At 42.1% G+C, this 24,299-nt stretch overlaps 1 long non-coding RNA gene across 1 annotated transcript in view; it reads left to right on the forward strand.

The window, feature by feature from the left end:
• The window catches only part of LOC126504499 (uncharacterized), a 278,823-nt gene that overhangs the window by 19,292 nt on the left and 235,232 nt on the right, over positions 1 to 24,299 (forward strand). The window contains exon 2 of the long non-coding RNA XR_007592623.1: positions 6,056 to 6,188. This is a non-coding gene — a long non-coding RNA (uncharacterized lncRNA). The remainder of the gene's footprint in view (positions 1 to 6,055; positions 6,189 to 24,299) is intronic.

Here is a 24,299-nt window from a genome sequence, read left to right on the forward strand (position 1 = left end):
TGTCATCTCTGTGGATACTTGATCATGAGGGGGCAAGTTAACTTAGGTTTAGTCTACTCTCTTCTCTTTCTAACAGAACACATGGCCTTCTTCAACAAATGAGAAAGGACTAGTTTTAATACTCCCCAGTACAAGTATGGCTAGGGAGCAGTAAGCATCCATGGGGTCCTCCAGAAAGGACCCTCAAAGCATGCATGAGATGTGTGTGTTGGGGTCACATATTCCTCCTTGGCATTACCCATTCTTTTCTTGTCCTGCTGAAAATATGGACACACTGACTGGAGCTCTTCCCCATAAACCTGGAATAAAAGGCGACCTCCAGCCTGCAGCTTCTGCAAGATGGTGGAAGAAAAGGGGAGGAGGCTAGCTCCCTCTCCCTCATCATATCTACGCATTCCTTGTTACCCTGTGTTGGTCATTTTGTTTCTTTCACTTAAGAAGTCCTTTTGTCCGCACGCCTTTAATCCCAGCACTCGGGAGGCAGAGGCAGGCGGATCTCTGTGATCTTGAGGCCAGCCTGGTCTACAGAGCTAGTTCCAGGACAGGCTCCAAAGCCACAGAGAAACCCTGTCTCGAAAAACAAAACAAAACAAAACAAAAAGTCCTTTTGTCGCATAATGTGACTGATTTAGAGACAAGGATGTGGACCCCTTCGGGGTGTTTTGGTTCACCCCACACTTACTAAAGTCAGCTGGCTGCCCCCTGCTATGCTCATCACTCTGTATTTCCCAGGCTCCTAAGCAACTCTCCAGTGCTGGATGCATTTGTGCCACTAAAGCTCTGGTTAAGAGGCCTCAATTAAAATAAGCCTACCATTCATTGTGTTGCTGGCAAGGCTATTAGCTGCCCCTAGAGTCTCTGTCCCCCTGCAACTGTCCTAGAGAGGAGAGAGGAGGACACATTGCTGTGGGGCCGTTAAACGTTAAAGGAGTTGATTGTTTTCCGTGTGAACTCACGCTGTAGAGGCTCTCAACTGGGTGGGGGCATTAGCCATCCATCACATCTGCTCCCTTGCCAGGTGTGTGGGGACAGTGCCGTTCACAATCTGATCATGTTATGTTGTGGTTGTATGCTACAGTGCTATAGGTCCTGGCAATCCCCACTCATTCCCACTCAAGTCCTTGAGTGTGGCCCCATGATGTTGCCGTGCCTCCCAAAGGGACAGAGTTTGTTTCCTTAGTCCCTGATATGGAACATGTCGTCTTTGGCTTACTCTAAGTCACAGCATGAGAAAGAGTTTGTCTTCTTCGATGTCTGTTGTTTTTATGTCAACTTGATCCAAGCTAAAGTCATTTGAAATGAGGAAGCCTCAGTTGAGAAAAGGCCTTCTTCATAAGATCCAGCTGAGGGCCATGGTCTTAATTAGTGATGGATAGAAGAAAGCCCAGCCCATTGTGGGTGGTGCTATCCCTAGGGAGTGGCCCTGGGTTCTATAAGAAAGAGGCTTAGCAAGCCATGAAGAGCAAGCCAGTAAGTAGCACTCATCCCATCCATGGTCTTTGCATCAGCACTTGCCTCTGGTTCTTGCCCTATTTGAGTTCCTGTCCTGACTTCTTTTAATGATGGACTATGATGTGGAAGTGTAAACCAAATAAACCTTTTCCTCCCAAACTTGCTTTTGGTCATAGTGTTTTATTGTAGCAGTGAAACCCTAACTAAGACAAGTTGGCACCAGGATAGTAGAGTATTGCTGTGATAGACCTGTCTATTTTGTCTTGGGAAGGATTATGGGAGGACTTTGGAACTTTGGGCTAGAAAAGCCATAGAATATTCAAAGGTTAGTGTTTCTGTAGGAGACTAAAAGATAAGAAGTTGAGGAAATTGGAGAAGATGGAGGCCTGGCTTGTGAAGTTTCAGAGGGAAATTTGGAGACTCTGTCGGACCATTTGTTATTTTGAATCAGATTCTTTGGTTATGGTTAGCTGGGGCTGAAGAATTATCTGTGAATAACAAGACTCCAGGACTACTAAAGCTTTGCTTTGCAGAGATACTTGATGCTGGTTGGATAGAACTGAGACCTTAGCAGTAATTAAAAAGAGATCAACATCACTGAAGTGAAATCTTCTGGGAAGTGTTTTCTGAGAGCACAGAGAAGTTATGTTCCAGAGGTGATCAACATTATGCCTCATGCTGGCAGCTGAACTTGGGAATGAGTAAGAGTCACCCAGAGGTACTGGTTTTGAAGGCATGAAGGGGTCATAAAAAGCAGCAAAGGCTTGGAACTCTGAGAGGTCAGGAGAGACTATGGGTGAAGTGGCAGCCTCACTGGCAGTCAAAGGCCCAGGATTGAAGGGGTCATGTGATGTGGGTTTTCCTTCTATATGCTGTGAATATGTTTTACTACCATTGAGTAACAAAGAATCTGCTGTGGCCTATGGCAGGGCAGAATATAGCTAGGTGGTGAAACTAAACTGAATGCATAGAGAAAGAAGGTAGAAATAGGCAGTTACCCCCCAGAAACAGAGGAAGCAAGATGAAACTGTTGCAATGATAAAAGGTACTAAACCATGTGGCTAAACATAGACAAGAATTATGGGTTAATTTAAGTTATAAGAGCTAGTGAATAATAAGCCTGAGCTAATAGGCCAACCAGTTTATAGTTAATGTAGGCCTCTGTGTGTTTCTTTGGGACTGGACAGCTGTGGGACAGGCTGGGAAAACTACTTCTTACAGTCATAAGGAGATTTTGAGACATGGCACCATGAAGAGTTAGGATAGAGCAATAAGGTAGATTATTGTATCTACTTGTAGATTAAAATAGCAACTATCAGTTTTAGATAATTTGCAATGGTATAGATTCTTGTATATTGATACAAATGTAAAATTATATTTTATATTCCTATTTCTATTTAAGATAGATTGTATATTGTTACAAATTCAAAATATATTTGTCATAATGTATATATGTTTTTACTTCTATTTAAAGTATTTTTGTAAAATTATTTTTACCATATTATATATATATGCATATATATGTTTCTACTTTTGTTTAAGAGATTTATATATTGAAGCAAATTAAGGATATTTTTGTTATATTGCACTATATATTTCTACCTTTAATTAAGATATTTTATATATTGTCATAGTTTCAAGATCATTGTCCTTATATTGTATATTGGTTTGTAGACTATATTTATATGTGAAGCTTTAGTCTTTAAACTATATAGGTTATTAAGAATTACAGGTTAATAGTTACCCTGCTCTGGAATACTTATGTTAGCTATGTTCTCTAGATACTCAGAGATACATATCGTACAGATAGGTAATCTTTAAACTCTGCAAAGACCTATCAAAATATGGCATTTAAATGTTTTAACAACTTAGAATTCTGTTGATGTGAGACATTACTGCTCCTGACAGCACTGATCTACTCTGAGAGAGTGATGGGCACTGAAGACACTCTATATGGAACTTTTTTCTTCTTGGTAAAGCTGGCCTATTGGGCAAAGAATTGTCCTTGCCTTCACTGCTGACAATAAGCATGCTGTCCAATCCAGACAAGCAGGATACAAGGAAAAGCAACTGCTGAACATTGTCAAGACAGGGTAGGACAGTCTTTCAAAAATTCTTGCTTATGAAAATGGTCTTGTCAGATATTCCAGGCCTATAACTAAGGTTGGTTGCCCCAATGTTACAGAGAAAGGTTGGGTGAATATCCAGGCAGCCAGCTGTTTCTGTCATTTCTTGCATCTTTTGGAGGTTGCTTGCTTGCACTTCCTGCTTACTCAGGTAATATTATTTTCATTCTCAGGTCTTTGATGGGGTTGAAGATTAGATAGTTACAGATACCACCCTCTCATATCTTAGCTAGGGCATATTAGGTACAAGATGTAGACTTTCCAGGTTAGGACACCTATTGCAATAATCTCTGTAATTTGCCTATTACCTATGGCCTGGACATTTAGTATGTATTTCTTGCTTGATGTTGTCCTTATTGTTTGTAGTTTCATTTTTGTTTATGTTATTATCTTTTCTTTCTTCTGTACAATACTTAGTAGTTGTTCTTATTATAGATAATTTTATGTTAGGATTACAACCTTCTTATTTAGAAAAATAAAGGAGAAATGTTGTGGAATTTCGATCCATTTAGTTAATGACTTTTAGGGCAGTAAGCCCTAGGGCGTGGTCTTGTCTGCATATGTGACTGCTTAAGAGCTGAGGAAGAGGGGCAACATGTTTTTGCTCTCACACTGTCTCTGGAGTGATTGGAGTCAGAGCAAGGAATGGTTGGTTGGTCTCTGGGCAAAAGAGCAGGACAAAGCAGCTAGATCATGGTGGCATCTAATCTGTTCTGTATCAGTGAATGTTTATCCCTATCTTCTACCTCTATAAATTCTTGAGACCCTTTAACAGACTCTCATAGGTTCACATAACAGGACTTGGCAATGAGTAAGAGTCACCCAGAGGTATGAGTTTTGAAGGCATGAAGGGGCCATGGAAAACAGCTGAGGCTTTGTGCTGTGAAAGGTCAGGAGAGGCTATTGATAAAGTGGCAGCCTCACTGGCAGCTGAAGGCCCAGGATTGAAGGGTAATGCAGACATGTTGAGACTTGGCACCATGAAGAAGGCATAGGGAAAGTTATTGGTGCAGCCCGATTGCAGTAGAAGACCCCAGAATTTTGGAGATGGCAGTACCATGGGATGACCTCCAAGGATAGTAGCAGCAGCAGAGTGGAGCCATCATAGAAGAAGCTGTGTGTTGGGGGGGGCAGAGGCAGAGCTGGAGAAGTGATCCAAGCCCTTTGGAGGGGCCCTGAAAAATGTGAATAAGCCCCAGATGTTAGACACTGAGTTATTTACACTGTTGCAGCTTGATTTTGCTTTGTGTAGATTGTGACTGTGCCCTGATTCTTCCCTCTTGACATAGGAAAATATTTAGTTTATTTTTGATTTTATAGGAGTTCATGGCTGAGAGACTAAACTTTTTTTGAAAAAAAGATACTTTGTAGTTTTATAGAGTTTGGATTTTAAAAGAGACTGGATACACACACACACACACACATATATATATATAAATATAAATTATATATATATTTGATTTTTCAAGACAGAGTTTCTCTGTGTATTCTTAACTGTCCTGGAACTCTTCCTGTAGACCAGGTTGACCTCAAACTTACAGATGTCCATCTGCTTCTGCCTCCCTAGTGTTGGAATTAAAATTATGCACCAACATTGCCTGCCTGAGACTGGATATTTTTAAAGAGACAATTTTTAAAGCGTTTGTAAGGCTGTGGGGGTTTTTAAGTTTGTGAAAATTTTATATTATTGTCTTTATTAATGTGTAATCTTGGAGACAAACAAGAAATGGAAGGTTGTGGCTTAGCAACATGTGATTGTGTGCCAAGTTGACAAGGGGTCAACTATCCTGGCTAGTTTTATGTCAACTTGACACAAGCTAAAATTATCTGAAAGGAGAGAAACTCAATTGAGAGACTGCCTTCATATGATCCAGCTGTAAGGCATTTTCTTAGTGATTAATGGTGGAGGGCCCAGTACTTTATGGGTGGATCATCCCTGGGCTGGTGGTCTTGGGTGCTGTAAGAAAGCAGGCTGTGCAAGCCATCATGAGCAAGCCAGTAAGCTGCATTCTTTCATGGCCCCTCCATCAGCCCCTGCCTCCAGGTTTCTGCCCTATTTGAGTTCCTGTCCTGACTTCCTTCAATGATGGACAGTGATCTGGAGCTGTAAGCCAAATAAACCCTTTCCTCCCCAACTTGTTAGTGGTCATGGTGTTTCATTGCAGCAATAGAAACCATAGCAGGTAGGAATAGAGGGATGCTGTCCTCTAGCCCAGTGTCCAGAGGAGAGTGAGAAGTTTGGCATTTGCTCCATGTCCATGCTAAATGAACGTAGGGTACCCTCAGTTGATTACCAAACCTGAGGAATAAACCCTTCTTATTTCACACACACACACAAAAAAAAAAGATTCCTGGAAATGTTCGCATGATGTTCTGCTTGCTTGTGGGCCACTCGGGATGGACCAAATGTTTCCTGTGCATTAATCTAAACCATACCTTCATCTTATCAAGTACATGTAATTCACTCTTTGTTGCAGATAAAGAAAATGAGACACTGAGCTACTGAGAAAAAGCTGTAGGCCGTGCCTCCAAGGAGCTGGAGCTACTGTGGAATCAGGTCGTGTGTCTGCTTACCTCCCAACTACTGCTGGCCTAAGGCGACAGCTAAAGGTTTGAGTTTCCTTTTTTCCTCTCCTCGTGACTCGTTTCAGCCTGTGCTAAAGATTGGAGGTTGCGTCTTTGTTGTAAGTGTGTCAGATCAGGAGCCCAGGACCCTTTGGATCATAGATAAACTGCAAAATTGTCTGAATAGATGCAACTATTTGTTGGTGCAGACCCACATTCTAGCAGTCAAAATATATATTCTTGAACCTTCACTTGGGGCTTGCCTATGTGTCTTGTTTAGCAAATAATATGCCATAAAAACAAGGACACTTGTCTAGAAGCTAACCAGCATAGAGCTCATCTGATAACATGGGGAAACTATTAGACAACTGACCACAGTTGGGATTTTTTTGTCTGTGTTTCATGATGGCCCATAAAAGCCAAGCCTTCTAGTTTCTTGATTGTTTGCTGAGTCAAGCTATTGGGAGTCATTGATTAGAGAATGGACCAGAGAAGGAGGGAACAGGGGATGAAGGGACCTCTCTTCCCTCAGGTAGGGAAATCTATGGAAATGTCAGCATTGGCCCACTCCAAGCAACCCTGCTTCTGATGCATTGCCTACATGAAATCTTGGCATGAACCTAGCTTCCATTGGTAACACCATCTCCAGTCCTAGAGTTGGGGGTCACTTCCTGCTCTTGCTGTCTCTGGATTGCTAAACAATCCCCTCTCAGAGTTTCAGGTCCTCCAGTTAATTTTATCACTATATATCTAGTATGCACACATGAGACAAAAGACCACAGAGAAACTGGGTCAGACCTTAGGGTTGCAAGCTTCTCCTGAGAGTTATTCCTGGTGTAGCTGGTTGGCTTGATTTGAGTGGACGCCTCTAGGCTCCACGTGTAACAGCCACTAGCCTCACTGCCATGGAGACCAGACCTAGTATAGCCCAAGTTACTGGAAAAGAGGTTGTTCCGGGTCACCTTCCTTTTATGCAAGTCATCTAGAAACGCCTGGTTTTCAGGCATTTTTGTTATAATTCAAATGCTGTCATAAAATATCTTCATCACAATAAAAATGCAAAGTATAGAGCTATGGTTCTGCACCATGTCACAAAGGGATGCAGAGACATCATTCAAAATGCGTTTGGGCCACTTACTGCACATGCGCTCACAGGCTGATGGGAAGTTAAAAATAGCACATTCTATTAGCAGAGAGAAACAGGAAAGTCTTCCCTAACCAAATAAGTGCCTTCTCCTTGTCCTTATTTTATAGACACGAGCCCCCTCACCAAACTCGGGGCAAACTTGAATTTTCCCAGCAAGTGTCAGGACCTAGCAGTAACTAGCTGCAATGTGAGGGTACCCAGCAACCTGCAAAGACCTAAATATGCTGTCTCCATATGACCCCTGCACACTTGCATGTCTTTAAGTGGGCATAGTACAGGGCTTCCTGGGTCACAGAGGACTTCTAATATAAGGAGATATGCCAGTATTGGAAGCTCTGGTCACTGAGACACTTTGTAGAACGTTCAACTTCTACAAAGTAGAAGGATGACTTGGATCCTGTTTTCTTTTAAATGAAAAACAGCTTGTTTTTATTACAAATGGGGAGCTCAGATGCTCCAGAAGCAAGAGACTTGCCTCAGCTGGAGGTCTTTAACTTGGGCTTGGGGCAGTACTAGAGGAGCAGAGGCAAGTTCACTACCTTGCACTGAAATGGAAAGACAAGTGCTGGGGAAATCGTGTTCCAGCCCATCCTGGACTGATCCAGGTGATGGAAAGGCTCAGTTATATATGTATGAAACTCTACAAAGAAGTTTCCTGCATTGGACAACTGGGCATGAGCTATAAACTACATCATAGGATGTTAAATGAGTCAATGCACCAAATATCAGGAAAAGGCAAAGAGAGATAAACAGACTCAATAGGTTGGGTTACACAGTAAAACTTCAGAATTTTAGGTCGAATGCAGTCTGCCCTGCAGCCACGCCTGCCGCACAAAGCCACCTTAGAGGCTCAGCAAATGACAAGCATGGCTGTGCTGTGACCGAACTGTAGGGAAGGCTGGATCCAGTCTGCAGCACCCAGCTGCCACGCCTGGGTCAAGCAGCCCCCTGTGTTTAGTTTCTCCCCACCTCCCACCTCCCAACTTCTCAACCACCTCTTTTCTGGGCCCAGGACTTGTGACTCAGCCCAAGCCTTAATTTTGGAACACCAGCTTTTTAAGGCCAAAAATAGCTTGCTGGAGGGGTTTAAAATACATAGTCATCTGCACAGTAAGTGGAGATGGGGGGGGGTGCTCACAGAACATTTGTAAGCAGAGTCACAGTCGTCTTCTTGGTGAGTGAGTGTGTGTGTGTGTGTGTGTGTGTGCGGATTTAGATTCACAACCCTATATAGAAAATGACACAGAAAAGGGAACGTAGCTGCGGATTTCACTGAGCCGGGATAGAAGCATAAACAACACGTTTGCATCCCACCCCTAACTTCTTCCAAACACTCATATTTCTTTGCGCTCATCACGCTAAGTTTCTGAGGGAGTTTTGAGGGATCGTGGTGGAAACAGCTGCTGACCATCGTTTATAAACCTGACTGGTTGCAGACTTCAGCTTTGCACTGGTTTAGATCTTACATGTCTCCCCAAACCCCACATGTTTAAGGCTTAGTCCGCATGCAGGTAGGGTTGGACTGTGATGGGCCTATTAGGATTTAGTGACAGGTGGAACGTCCTTGGACGTGTGACCTTGAGGGGAATAGTGGACCCTGATACTCTCCTCATTTTTTTTTTTTTTCTGGCCATGAGATGAGAGGTTTTACTCCAGTGTGTGCCCCTCCCTTGATCAACCATCCCTCTATAGTCCCAAAGCGTGGGCTACTCGTAGACTGAACCTGACAGCAAGTTATTTTGATCATTCCTTATAGTAGACGCTAACTCACACAGGCCCATGCAAGCTTACCTGTTCTGTTTTATAAAATCAACTGATGCCCTCAGCCTGAGGAAAAGTAGCACCCAGAATGCCTGGGCTTGGCCTCAGAGTATACCATGGCTGTGCCTGTTGCTTCACCAGGTCCCTGCCAGAGTGTCATATAGTCAAGCTGCTCTGAGGATAGTAGCTGCTAGAAGATGTGTCTGTCAGTTTGAGCTGAGGATCAAGTTGAATGTTCTGGGATGGGAGGCACATCAAACATCTGTGTGGTCTGAAGTTGGATGGCAGAGAATGGATCATCTTTTGTGAGGTTAATCCATGAGGAAGCTAAAATTAGTTTTCCTAGGGGAAAAAAATCATACGATTTTGTATGTTCTCCACTGCAGTCTGCAGAGGGGTCACCTTGAGACAGATGAGTCAGAGTCTGTAATGGGTCTGTGCAGAGTAGCAGCTTCATCTCAGAATCGTGAAGATAGTTGCACCCTGAGGTTAGAGCAACTGAGTTGACATGCTGAAAATCGTGGATTACAGAATAAAGGGCAAAAACGTAGACTGCGCTCTCCTATGGGTCACATGATCATTCTAGATGAAAGTCAGCAACTATAGGATGGTCTTGACCCCTGGAGAAAAGTTCAGGGCCGCTGAAGAAAATGCTTCCCTTTGCCAAAGAGTCAGGTGGTGAGAGTCATCCAGGGCATCAAACCCAAGACTGCAAAGGTTGCCTGCCGAGGAGTCAGAAAGTCATCTGCACTCTTTGGATCAAAGGCTTTACTCTTCAAAAGTGGTTAACAACACCATGGCAACAGTAAGAAATGGGTCCTGATTCAAAGTGTCCCACAACTGAACCAAGGCCACTGGCACCGAGAACAGCTTCTTACAGAGTAGCACAGTCCCTTTGTTCTCTGCTCTGCCCCTCTGCCATGAGTGGACGTGGTCTGATGTAAAACGAGTCCCCAGGAGAAAGCTTGCTCTTAGACTCGCTGGTCTCCAGAGCTGTGCACCAAGTCAACTTTTATTCTCTCTAAGTTACCAAGTCTGTGGGATTCTGTCGATGGCAACTGGAAATGAACTAAGGTCTGCATGGCCAGCATAAAACCTGTAATTGCATTAGGCTATAGCCTGATACCTGTTTCTGGCACCCAGATGCACCCAACCTGAGTTGAAGTGTAAGCCGTGAGTCATGGAGAAGCAGGAATAGCCTGAACTCAATTATATAAATATTTGGTCAACAGCATTTATTGAAACAAGCAGTTTAAGCACAAACCCTGCAAAGCACCACTTATGTTAAAATGCCTAATGACTATGTCATTATCAGCCCTTTAGCCCATGATGTGCAACAGATGCTAATTCATGTCTCTCATCCAGCTGTGATTTTTGTGCCCGTTAACCAGCCTTCCTTCAGCCCCCTCATTCTTCAGGAATGACTATTACACTCTCGACATCTAAGATCCATTTTTTATCAGCTTCTGTCCCTGAGCGAGAGCATGAGGTGTCTTAGGTAGGTTACTGATGCTGTGATAAAGCCCATGTCCAAAAGCAACTTGAAAAAAAAAATGGTTTATTTTCATGTATTACTCTTGGGTCACACTCCGTCACCGAGGGAATTCGGGGCAGGGACTCAAGGCTGGAAGTAAAACAGAAGGGGCTGTGGAGGAGTGTGCCGTTTAGCGGTGTGGTCCTCATGGCCTGCTCAGCCTGCTTTCTTACACACCTGGGATCACTTATCCAAGCCTGGCATCAACCCCAAGTGAGTTGAGCCCTCCATGGGCTTGCTTACAGGCTAATCTTAGGGACTTGTTTTCCCAATTAAGATACCCACTTCTCAGAGGACTCTTGGTTTATGTCAAGTTAACAAACACCAACCAGCCCATGTGGTGGCTGTGTCTTGCTCATCATAACGCCCCCCCAAGGCATTTCTATACCCCCACAAAGGGCAAAATTTTATCGTATTTAGGGACGACTATTGTTGCACACATACCGAATGGTCCTTATATGTCATACTTTCATGGCCTCATAGGCTGAGTCTATATTCTGGCTATTGTAAGATAATAACGTGCTGTGATAAAGACGCTTTCCAAAGGGTAGCTATGGCTGTCTCATGTGGTATTCTGAGGTTCCTCCCCCACTGTCTGGAGGCCCATCACCAATGAGTAAGATTTTTCTCACTTTCTACATTCAGACTTTCAATTTGAAGGCTGGGGCTCTTGGTCTCTTCACAGAGGTGTGTATGGTGTGTGGTGTACTTGTACACACATGTTCACGCCATGCCTCCCAATCCCCTTCTCGTCCCACAGAACACTCTCTGGGAAGCTTGAGCCACAAGTATTTGCAATTGTTTTGCTTTAAACCCGCTCATGTGAATACATTCACGGATTCCCCTGCCTCACCTTCCCTGTCAAATTTAAAATCGTTTGCCAGAAACAAACGCTTCCAGCAGCACCTTCTCCTTTCAGCCGGTTATGCTCCATGCAGATCTCCAGTGCCTTCCCTGGGGCTGGTCTCTATTGTGAGGAGTACATAGAGTCAGTAGAGTTATATTTGTTTTCTATTTTAAGCCGCAGCAGAAAGAAGTGGGAGAGAGGAGGGCCCCTAGCCATTTCTTTTCCAGATTGCACTCCTGATGGGATCATAGAGCCCTCCACAGTGAGGTGAGGGAGGGAGGGAGGGAGTTCAGTGTGGGTTCGTACACACCCTCTGGATTTGAGAGGCAGAATTGGCCTTAACAGGATTGAGGAAGGTCTGACCTGCAGGATTCCCATTGTCTCTGCATCTTTGTTTTTCATGCAAGGGGAAGAAGGGAGGTTTCTCAACAGCATACTCAAACCCTAAAATACACATTAAATAAAGGAAAGACTTAGAAAGAAGTCACCCTCTCTTTTGACTATGTGTTTCTTTAGGAAATGAAGGTCACGATGAAAGTGATTTTTGCTGCCCAGTTTGGATGTGTCAAGTCCCTTAAGTTCTTGCTCCTCTCTCTAGGACAAGCAGGGATGGTGCTCATTCCAGAACCTGGGCTAAGCTGTTTTCCCACACAAGACCCTTTAGAATACAGGATGCACCACGCCAGATGCTAGGAGCTTCTCGGCCCGTCAGTGGGGAGATATAAAGCAATTTGTACAGGCATCCCAGCTGTAACAAGGCACGGGTGATGGAGGGAATCTCTCCCTGGAGCAAAATGAGCTGGAGCTTTGGGCAGACCCCTAAGAGGGAGAAAGGCTGCGTGCCTGGGATGCTAGGGTTGGGCGGCGTGGCCAACAGTCAACGCTTCCCTTCCACCACGAACTCCATAGCACCCTGGGGGAGGGGGTGACAGAAGAAGGACCTTGAGAAATCCAAGTGTGTGCCCAGCTGTACCGTTAGCAAATGATAGTTCTGCTACTTGAGAGCCTTCCCACGTGTTATTCACTCTCTCCACTCACGCACGCACCGTGGATAATGGTGCCGAGATAGACTCGTATTTTAGGATAATCAAGCGAGAAAAGTACGCTAAAAAAACACAGCGAAAACCGCAATGTGTAATGCACATAAAAAGCTCATATACATTTTAATGCCCTTTACAAGGGGCTTAAGCAAGTTAGGTACTACTATCAGAGCACCAATTTCCAGTCTTCCCGGGAACGAATTCTGAATAAGATTATTATTAAGACTTCACTAATATATAGGTAGCTGCGTTTTCCACACAACCGGCCATTACTGTGGCCCATTTCTGTCCATTAGTTACATTGTGCAGCGTAGCTATTTGGATACTTAGCATCCGAACTGACAAATGAACCATTGTTTTAATTTAATTAGATTTGGAACAGTATTTTTAGCTCATAATGACTTTCTAATTGGTGAATTTACATTTGGGGTTTTTGAACCGCTATGGGTGCATACTAAAAATCCTTCATAGTTCTCCAGCGTTCCATAGCTTACTGAACACGGCTACATATTTTAACTCATTCTCTAGAACAAAGAAAGAAAGAAAACACGTGGAGCGGAGATTATTACAGCAATGTTTCAGGTAATAAACCAAGCTCAAGAGTTATAACTTTCCCAGCATCACCCAGCAACTGGCCAGAGCTGCATCCCATCAGATCCGAGTAAAGATGTCTTCTCCTATGACCTTAATGTCACAACACTGACCTTACTCACCCAAGCTCTGTCTTGTGCTCCCAGCCAGCACTCTGCTTAAGGGCTTCCTGGGCTCCTGCATTCGCTGTATGACAGTTATTCAAAGTGGCAGCTGCCATCTCTTCTCTTTATAAAGTATGAGGACTTCAAAATGGCAGACAGCCACCTGAACTCCCTCTAAGTCAGCCAACATCCGTGTTTCTTCCTCAAAGGGATCGTCTCAGTATCTGGTTCCCATGAACAAGAAGATATTTTTCTTCAAAAAAATAATTTTCTGAAACAGGGTCTTACTATACAGCTCAGGCAGATTTGGATTTTCATAAAAAGTTTTTATTTAAAAGTTATAATATTACATTATTTTTCTCCTTCCCTTTATTTCCTCCAACCCTGTCTATGCACCTCCCACATGTCTCTCAAATTCATGGTTGCTTTTTTCTTAACTGTTTATATAATGTATATCTTTATACACACATTTATTACTAAGTACATAAATACAGCATCCCTAGTCCATATAATCTGTATGTGTATGATCTCAGGAATCATAATTTGATATTAGATGACCAAATGGAGATCTCTTCTCTGGAGGACACCATTTCTCCTGTTCACTGCATCTATTGAGATGATCACATAATATTCACCTTTAAGTCTTTTTCTATGATTTATTATATCAATTGACTTGTGTTTAGAGAACCATCCCTGCCTTTCCATAATAAAGACAACACAATTGTGGTTAGATGATGTTTTTGATGTATGTTTGTATGCTGTTTGCAGGTATGTTATTGAGCATGTTAAAGTCTATGTTCATCAGGTACATTGGCCTGTAGGTTTATTTTGTTGTTGTTGTTTTGTTTTGTTTTATCCTTACCTGGTTTAGATATTAGCATAATACTGACTTCATAAAATGAATTTGGGAGTGATATATATATCTATCTACAGCCAATCTTTATACATGTAAATCTTTATATATAGTGAAACATTTAAAAAAAAGCTTGGCTATAGATCTTTGGGTCTTGTAGAATTCTATGATAATTCATTTAGACCTAGTTTTTTTTTTTAAAGCTGGGAACCTTCTTTTATTATAATTTCAATATTCTCATTTATTATGTGTCTATTTAAGATGTTGGTTTCTTCTTGGTGGTTTGATTGAATAAAGAAATTTGTCCATTTTTTATCCTTTCCAACTTAATGAAGTACAGGGTTTTTTTTGAGCATCCCTTTATAATATTCTGAATTTCTCTCACGTTTGCTGTAATGCTTCCCTGGTCACCTGTGTTCCTGTTAATGTGGGCCCTCTCTTTCTTTTACTTGGTTGGGTCAAGGGTCTGTTGACCCTGTTTATCTTCTCAAAAAACACCTCTTAGGTTTGTTGATTTTTTGTTCTGTTCTCTTTGATTCTATTTCATTAATTTCATCTCTAGATTTTACTTTTGCCTTGCTATCTACTGGGTTGGGATTTTCTTTGTTCTTGGTTTTCTAAATTTTTGCATTGAGTTATTAAATCATTTATTTGCCCTCTTATTTTTCTCAGTGTAGACATTTAGTGTTATAAATTTCCCTTCTCTGACTGCTTTTAATGAGTCCCAGAAGCTTTGTTATATTATTCTTTCGTTTTAATTTATTTACGGAATATTAGTTATTTCTTTCATGATTTCTTTTTTTTATTCATTCCTCGTCATACAGTAATGAGTCTTTCAGTCGCCACAAGTATGTGTATTTCCTAGAGATTTACTGCCAATTTTAAGTTTCATTGCATCATGGTCAGATAGGATATGTGAAATTATGTCAATCTTTCTGAATTTGTTAGGATTAATTTTGTATCTTAGGATGTTGTCTATTTTAGAAAGGCTTCCATGAGCTCCTAAGTAGAGTGTATGTACTCTGGTGTTTGGGTGGAATCGTCTACAGATATCTGCCAAGACCACTTGATGTATGATTTCATTCAGCTCTGACATTTCTCTGTGCTTAGATTTTGTCCAGATTACCCGTCTGTTGAACTAGTAAGGTATTGAATTAACTTACTATCAATGGGTTTAAATAACTCTATGTCTTTAATGCCAATAAGTGCACTTTCTATGAAATTTGGTGCACCAAAGTTTGGTGCATATATATTTAGGATTAGAACATCTTGGTTAATTGTTTCTCTTTAGAGGATTAGGATGAAGTGGGCCCTCTTTGTCTCTTCTGATTAGTTTTAGTTTGAATCCTACTTTGCTAGATGGTAGGAGAGAAATGCATCTTACTTCCTGGTTCTACCTGATTGGAGTACCCTTGCCTGTCCTTTCTCTCTAACATGGTACCTATCTTTAAAGTTGTGTTTCTTGTAGATAACAAATAGATGGATTTTGTTCTTCTATACAGTCTTCCAGGCTGTACTTTTTTATTGTCGAATTTAACCCATTCATATTTAAAGTCATTATCAAAAGGTGTTTGTTGATTGTCATCATTGTGTTGTTGAATTTTGATATTGTTCATGTTCTCAGCGGCACTTGATGTTTTAGTAACTATGGCTGTGTAGTTTTTTCTGTGGTTTCTTGGAAAGAGTCACAATGCTAACTCTTCTTGTTAGCTCAGAATATTGCTTCCTGTGTTTTCCTTATGAATGGTCTACTGCATATAGACTTTTAAGGATGTTTAGATCATGAAAATTTATTCTTCCTCGTTCAAATATGGCAGACAGTTATGGTAATATGGGTAAGTTAGTTAAGATTGGCCTTCCTGGGCCTTTAGGACTTAGAATGCATTGTTTCAGACTTGTCAGGCTTTCAAAATGTCTTTTGGAAAACTAGCTATTATTCTGAGGGGTTTTCTTTATTATGTGACCTGTGGATTTTTTTTTTTTTTTGTTACAGCTTCTGATTCACTTTCCTTGTTCTGTATACTTAGTGTTTTATCTATAAAGTGCTATGGGATTTCCTTTCTGGTCTTGTCTAGTTCTCTGTGTGCATGTATCTACATGTATATCTTTCCATAGTTTGGGAAAGATTTCTTCTATGATCTTGATGAAGATCTCATGTGTACCATTGACCAGGAATTTTATTTCTTAATACAGAATTCTTCTCCCTCATCTATTTCTGTATATCAAAAGTTGGGTCTTTTTATGTTGTCCAATATTTCCTATATGTTTCTTTTTTGTATTTTTTCCACATTCCTTGCTTATTTTGTTAGACTTTCTATCTCCTGTTCCTGATATTCTGCCTTCTGCTTCATTTGTTCTACTTGTAAGGCTTCCCCTTGAGTTTTCTTGATGGGTTATTGGATTTTTCAATTCCATTTTCATTTTGGTTTGGGTCTTCCTTAATGTTTCTATCTCCTTATTGAATTCTGTTTCCAAATCCTGGATTGTCCTCCCCATTTCATTCAGTCTTGTTTTCTTGGGCACGACTCAGACATTTATTTCCTGGAAGTTCATTGAACTGTTGGTTTCTTTTTTAAACTCCTTAATATTTTTTAAAAGAATGTATTATTATTTTAAATTCTGTGTCCTTAGGTTTGTCTAGATAATGCTTATGGTGAGTATTTTGATAGGACTGGGTGCTGTGGGACATGGTCTTTACCCTGTCACTTGTTTTTAATAAAATGCTGATTGGCCAGTAGCTAGGCAGGAAGTAGAGGCAGGGCAATGAGAATTCTGGGAAGAGGGAAGTTTCAGTCTGCAGTCGTCATCCACACACAGAGGAATCCAGACAGAGAGCAAGAAAGATGTGATTGCCTCGCCAAAAAAGGTACCAAGCCACGTGGCTAACATAGACAAGAATAATGGGCTAATATAAGACGTAAGAAAGATTTTAATAAGAAGACTGTCCTTGCAGAGGTTTTTCCCGTTAGGTAAGAGTAAATGGATAAGATGATGATCAAGAATCAGCAATAGTGCTGCAGTTTCGCTACAAGGTTATAATGATGAGAAGTCTTATATGTGGTTCCCCATATTCAGGCATTATTAAACAAACATTAGTTGACAAATGAACATAGAATAAATAATCCATGTATCCTCTGCTGTGAGGTTCTGGGTTCCAGCCTTCCGCCTTATTTAAAGACCCTCTCCTAGTTCTGCACAGACTCAGCCTGAGACTGGGAGGCAATGTTCTCTGATTGCTAATCCTGAGTAGAAACTTTAGCCTCTGCTTGATAGGATGTGAACAGCAGCTGGCCACTCCAGGACCAACCCTCCAGTGCTGTCTCTGGGGAAAAGGTTAAACACCATCAGATGTTCAGCCAGAAGTGAGATCTCCGCCCCCACACACACCGTGGTAATATAGTCATGCCTCGCGTTTTAATGTCAGTCATTTCATCTAACGGAAACGCGTATTTAATATTCATCACGCTAATTTCTAAAGCCTCTGATGTTGTGGGAGATAAAGACAGCTGAATCGCTTGTATTATTCATGTATTAATATGACTGTGTACTTTCAAGGCAGTTAGCCCCGTGCCTGGCAGAAAGTAAACAACATGTGTTTGTTCAACTTAAACTGCAAGTGCAGCTGCCTCTGAAGCCAGCCAGACCAGGAGTGACTTCCAGAGCAACAGAACAGAAAGGCCTAGAATGTATGTTCGCTCGCTCACAGGTGATATCACACTGCGTAGCCAGGCATGATTTCAGATGAATCACACACAGTCCATGGAGGTCCAAACAGTGTTGACAAGGTGCCAAAGACCAGAGAAGGTGAGATGCATTTCAGCAAAGGCCAGCGGAGAGAGGGCGGGCGCAGCCCTCCTTCACCACGTGAGCTGCCCTGGAGGGGGGCAGGACACATGAGGCCTGGCAAGATGAAAACTGGAGGAAAATGACGAACGGAAGTTCTCTTCTGTGCTGGATTCAGGGGAAAATGCAGTCATTTCTCATGACGTAAATGTTATCCTCCAGATCACGAAGTGTTAGCAGCATATTATTTGAGTGGCATGCTTAACTCCATCCTCTGAATGGCACAGTCTAAAGTCCCTATTCCAAGGCTATGAGCTTTATCATATTTATGTATCATATTTATTCCCATGCCCCAATTCCCAAACTTACACTATCATCTGTTTAGAAAGCTTAAACTAAAAGGTGACAGGTTACCTTCCTCCAGGCCCTTAAACCGTGTTCCCTGACAAATGTCCATTGATTGCCCCATCTCTATGATGTCTGGCATGTCTCCTCCGCCCAGCGACAGCAGCTGTGTCTAAACCACCCATCTGCTGGCTTCCTGGGGCACTGCCATATTCTGCTTCGTGCCCGCTTGCAAGTGTGTGGTGCTTCTATTTAGAAACATTATTCTGCCTACGCTGGTTTTCCTTGGCTATTTATCAGCACGAACTCCACAGGCTTTCGGTGGAACTGCAGAACTGGCCTGCTCTGAGCAAGCCGGAGTCTGTTAGCTGGGCCACTGGTCTGCAAGAGTGGAGGCCCTGACACGTGAGGCAGACTCCATTTGGGGTGGGCTACTGGGCTTGTGGGGGGTGGGGAATCAGGATAGAGGGAGGGAGCAGCCAGCAGAATGAGACTATAAGCATATTCAGACGACTACTAAATGGAGGTATGATTCACACCACGTACAAGCTACAATTTCAGTGCATTTCCCTCCAGATGAGCGCAGTGTGCTTGCAGGGCTGGGCTACTGTCTCTAGGTGTGGACTCTTCCATTGTCTCTAAACAAAGCCCCACACTCCAGCAGCCTTTCTCCGATTCAGCCTCTTCCCAGGACCTAGCAGCTACTACTCTGCATGGGTCTATGCATTTGTCTAATGTGGATATTTGATGTAAGTGCAGCTATCTGGTTTGTGACTTCTGCATCTGATGTCCTTTAGTGAACACTGCATCTTAAAAATTCACTCCTATTGCAGTACACATGAAAGGGCCGTTCCTTCTTAATTGACTTTGTATTTGCATTTTCCTTGGTACTGTATTAGGATCCAATACATGTATGAAACGTATAATGATTAAATTGAAGTAATTGGCATTTATATAGCTCCTTACTGCGAACCTTCAAACTATTCCCCCTGAAGTTACCTTGAAACAAATAATAAGTTTTTGCAGGTGAGAGTTACCCCTTCCTGTGCCATGAATGTTACAGCTAAGCCCCTATCCAATTGTATTTTGCTACCTGCTACCCAAATTCTAGTATCCTTTTGGTATAATGACTGGGTTTCTTTGGAATGTATAATCAGTGCCTGGATGCTGGATAATCCAGTAGCTTTATTCTTACTCTCTAAGGAACCTCTACATGGTCCTTGATAACGGCCATGCTAATTACAGTTCACAACAGTGTGCCAAGGGCCCCCTTTCCCTCCATTTCCTTTTGTCTTCATAGTAACTATCATCCTAACTGGGGTGAAATAATATTTCACTATAGCTTTCATCTGCATTTCCTGATATTGAATGATGTTAATTTTTCCATGCACTTGTTGGCCAGCAGCATGCCTTCTTTTAAGAAATGGTGAGCCAGCGAGCTAACTCAGCAGGTTAATGTGCTTGCCACCAAGGCTGATGACCTGAGCTCTAGCCAGAGGACTCTCCGGGTGGAAGGAGAGGACCTGAGCTCTAGCCAGAGGACTCTCCGGGTGGAAGGAGAGGACCTTCTCCTACAAGCTGTCCGCTGACGTCCACGCATGCATTGGTGTGCATGTGCTCACGTATGCGTGCATTTGCACTCGCAAGAAATAAATCATGTAAAAAAAATGTCTTCTACAACTTCCATGCAGTTTCAATTAGACTTTAAATTTGTTGAGCTGTTTGATTTGTTTCAGTTACCAAGCCTTTGTAGTGGGGATATTCTGCAAATGTTTCCTCCTGTTCTGTAGGCTGCCTCATCATTCTGTCTGGGCCTAGTTCCTTCTTCTGTAAGTGAATATCCAGTTTATGGCATCATTTGTTGAAGAGATTACCTTTTCTGCAATATAAATTTTTGATAGCTTTCTAGAAAATCAATTGCTTGTAAACACATTGATGAATTTATGTTAGCCACATGCTGCTTTATCACTGTCTTCATAATGTATTTGGGAAGTCAGATGTCATGATAACTATAGCTTTGTTATTTTTTTCTCTGAATTGGTTTGGGTTTTCCAAATCATTTGTAATTCAAAATAAATAACCCAATTCCCTCACCCCCCCCCCACACACGTTTCTGTTTCTTTCAGAAGAGTGTCATTGTCAGGATTTGTACTGAATCTACAGATCACTTCAGGTGGTATAGACATTTTAAAAATACTACATCTTCCCGTTCATGAGAACAGCATATGCACTGTCATTCGTGTGTGTGTGTGTGTGAGTGTGAGTGTGTAAATGACTGAATGCAAGCACACGTATCCTCCGCAGTTCCCTTCATCCTTGTGTGCTGTGTGAGAGACTTTTCCTGAGGAGAAACAACATCACAACTACTCAGCTCACAACACCACAAAATAAAAATTGCACCAAAGTCCAAGTCGGTGAAGCACTGAGTTATCAGGGTTTCTAGCAGGAGTGGGGATGAGAGGTACCTACAGGAGCAGGACAATTCCAAAGAAACTGTATCACCCTAGGCTACTCCAACACAGGTGACAACTCCTGAAATCTGCAAGCCAGAGCCCTCTACAGTTTGTGGGGAGTTCTGCAGCTCTGAGAATCCCTTCTCACAGCCAGGCAGGTCAGTCTTCTCCCCCAGCAGACATTTCCTCTTTTTATATACTCAAGGAGGGACTTCAGAGATACAAAAGACAAGTTTCTGGTTTTGCAGATTTTGTTTGCACCTTAAGTCCCATGCACATCCCCTCTTCCTGGGGAGAGCATTTCAATACAGAGGAGGCTGAATACAAGTGGTTTTTTTTTTTTTTTTTTTTTTGGTTTTCTTTGCCGCAGCCTTTTACTATAGTTAAGTCTCTTCCTTGCGTCTTATTTTTTTCTGTTGCTATTATGAAAAGCATTGATTTTATTTCCCTTTCAACTAGTTCATTGTTGGAATACAAATATATAGAAAGGCTGTGGGTTTCCACATTGATTGTGCGAGCCTGCACCTTTACTGACGTATGATTAACCTATCACCAGCATTGCACTAAGCGTGAAGAAACAGAGCATTTCCTCTACACTCTAGAATGAGACAAGGGTGGCCCTATTCTCAACTCTTGCCCAATATAGGGCTTGATGTCTTGGCTACATAAATAAAAAAATAAAAATATACAGAATGAATATTATTTAGATGAAGAAGTTAAATTCTCCCTGTTTTTAGATGGCATGATTCTAAATTCTATTTATCCCATGAAGTCCACCAAAAAAAATTTGCATCTGATTACCACTTTCAGTAAAGTTTCAAGGCACACAAATAAATCAACTCACAAAAATGATCACACACATGTCTGTGTGCATAATAAACTCACTAAGAAAGAAATTAAAAATTTAAGCAATCTGTGAAATATGAAATATCTAATATAAATTAATCAAGGAAGTGGAAGATCTCTACAAGGACACACATACACGCACACACGCATGCATGCACGCCACGCACGCACACAGAGCACTTGCAACTCAATAATAGAAACAACAAATGGCCCACATCTAGAAGAGTAGGAGACTAGCCATCTAAGTCGTCCGTCTACCTTAGTGATGGGTAGGAAAGGGTACTAATAGGTGAGAATCAGGAATGCTGCTGAGTCTTTCACAGTGCAGGGTTGCAACAGCTGGGAAAGCTTTTAGGAAAAAAATGAAAGGAGGTGACCAACAAAGACAGATCTTTCAACAGGAAGGCAGATGCAGTTAGCAAAGACCTAGGTCAGCAATGCGACAAATTTTGATGGACTTTAGGTGGAAGAGAGTCTATGTCAATAATAATGAGGACAGGGATGATCTCTGAAAACTGACTTTAGCTGTTATACTAACGCAGGGACATCCACCCTCCCAGCCTCCGCGTGTTTATGTATTTGGTCTCTGCCTGGTTTGTTTCTTGGCTCTTCCGAGTTATATTAACAGAACACTGGCTCTTTCAGGGATGGAGAGAGTAGTACAGTGATGTGGTTCAGCACTCTGGACATTTCTCGTGCTCTGGAAGAGGAGGTCTGGTATTTTGGTGGGCGTAGTAAGCTCTGGGCTCAGCTGAAATTCTTCTTTCCAACGATAGCCCCAGAATAGCAGGATTCCAAGTTTCTTATTAGAACCAGGAAGGCTGGCAAGGGTTGTTATTAGCGTTTCTTGTGTTTTGGGTTTGGAAGTAAAAAAAAAAAAAAAAAAAAAAAAAAAACAGAAGTGTGGAGAGAATGTCCCAGCAGTTGTCCCTAAACAACTCTCCCAAGGGATCCCATCTTCTTAACTATGAGGTCTCTAGATAAGGGTTGCATAAGACAATCACCCTGTCCTCCTTTGCTCTGTGGCTCATGTAGAGGAGGCTGTGCTGACAGTGGACAATGTCCTGGGGGCTGTTCCCTGCCTCTAAAGAGACACCATGGGAGGAAGCCAAACCCAGGATGCTTTACACATCTTTCCAGTAGACTGAGACTAATGGCCGATTCTTCTTCCAAGAGTCTAAACAGAAAGAAAACCCTGAAGGGCAGGAAAAAGGGTTAGATTGGACACTGTGAAGTTATTATACCACAATTATTATTCCGTCCTCTTAAATGAGAGTGAGAATATCTGTTCATGTCTTGAAGCAAATTATTTGAGCTTTCTGGCTCCCAAAGGGTCTGGTTGCTTCTGTTGAAAAACAAACATGAAGTATCTGGAATCCAGGCAAAAGCGGGGTCTTTCTGCAGGACAACAGGAAGCCCATCTGAAACACAATGCTAATAGCTCTTGATGATCCTGAGTTACAGGAGGGGGAAGAGGGAAGCCATTGCCCTTATTTTGAAGACTTGACATCCTCTCCACCGCCCCCTGCTGCTGCTTGACCCTCTTCTTGCTGAACTCATCTGTCTGCGGTTCTTGAGCCATGAAATTTTTTGTCGTGTCTCTCTAGAGCGCTGTTAATGGAGAGCACTAAAATTCAATTTAATAGTGGGAGTCAACACTTAATACTGCTGTTGATGATGGATTATAGGGTTTTAAGGAATGACCACGTAGTAACTTTTTGAGAGTTCTGAACTGACAAAAAGAAATGATCTTGGTAACACGGTAATGCCAACGCTAAACGTGTTCTCGAGAAAATGGCTGCTTTGGGGATTTCCTCGTTGTTTTATGGACAAGAGTGGCTGAACATCTTTACACATCATTTCAATGACACCTCATGACACAAGCATTGGGTCCAGGCGACTACAGAGTATTACTGCTTCCAGGATAGGCACACTGGCAGCCAATCCCCTGTGGCAGAGGCTAGCACATCTGCTTTTTCTTCCTTTAGCTCTGTAGCCTCCTGCCTTGCCTTGTGTGGTCTCCTGCTATGGAACAGGAGACATTGCATATGATTAGATGTGGTATGGGTGAGCCATTTACAGATGCCTCCTGTGTGATCCTTTCTTTGCTCTTTACTCCACACCCTTCTCATTGGAAATCACATGCAAAAAGTAGCTGAACTGGAAGAAGAAAGTCACCAGGTGATGTGGGATTCCCCTCTGCATGCTGTGATTACCATTAATGAATAAAGAAAACTGGCTTGGTTTGATAGGGTAGAATAGAAGTAGGCGGGGAAACCTAAACTGAGTGCTGGGGGAAAGATGGGCAGAGTCAGAGAGAAGCCAGGTAGACAATGCATGACTATTATGGAGGCCAAGGATAACCCAAGAAACTTTGTCCCTAGACTTGTAAGAGTCCAACTTTCCTCACCAGAGAAGTTCTAATCAGTGTAGAGTTTTTAACATAGATGAAGCTTTTTCCCCTGGGAGCTTCGGTTGACATCAGACATGGGTTGATTCTTAGCTTGGCTGTTTTGCAGTGAACTGCAGGAGGGTCCTACAGTGAACACAAGAGTGTACATGTCTTTTTAAATGTTTGGATTCTTTAGACAAACATCCAGAGATTGGTCACACTGTGGAATGAGCTAATCAGTGAATATCATATAGTAAAGTTTCACTAGAAGGTTTATTTCAGATGCTTTGGTGGCAAAAATGCATAATTTTGATGAGTGTTAAATAGCTCATTAATAATTAGCCTGTCTATGTTGTATTAATGTCTATCTGCAACATCACTTTGTGCCCCTAAGGACACATAAAGGACACTGTAAACGTGACAATAAGATAACCATTAGTGCCGGGCGGTGGTGACGCAC

This window comes from Alexandromys fortis, unplaced genomic scaffold, assembly GCF_014885135.2.
Source record: "Alexandromys fortis isolate MF-2015 unplaced genomic scaffold, M_Fortis_MF-2015_v1.1 scaffold_55, whole genome shotgun sequence".
In the NCBI taxonomy this organism is placed as follows: domain Eukaryota; kingdom Metazoa; phylum Chordata; class Mammalia; order Rodentia; family Cricetidae; genus Alexandromys; species Alexandromys fortis.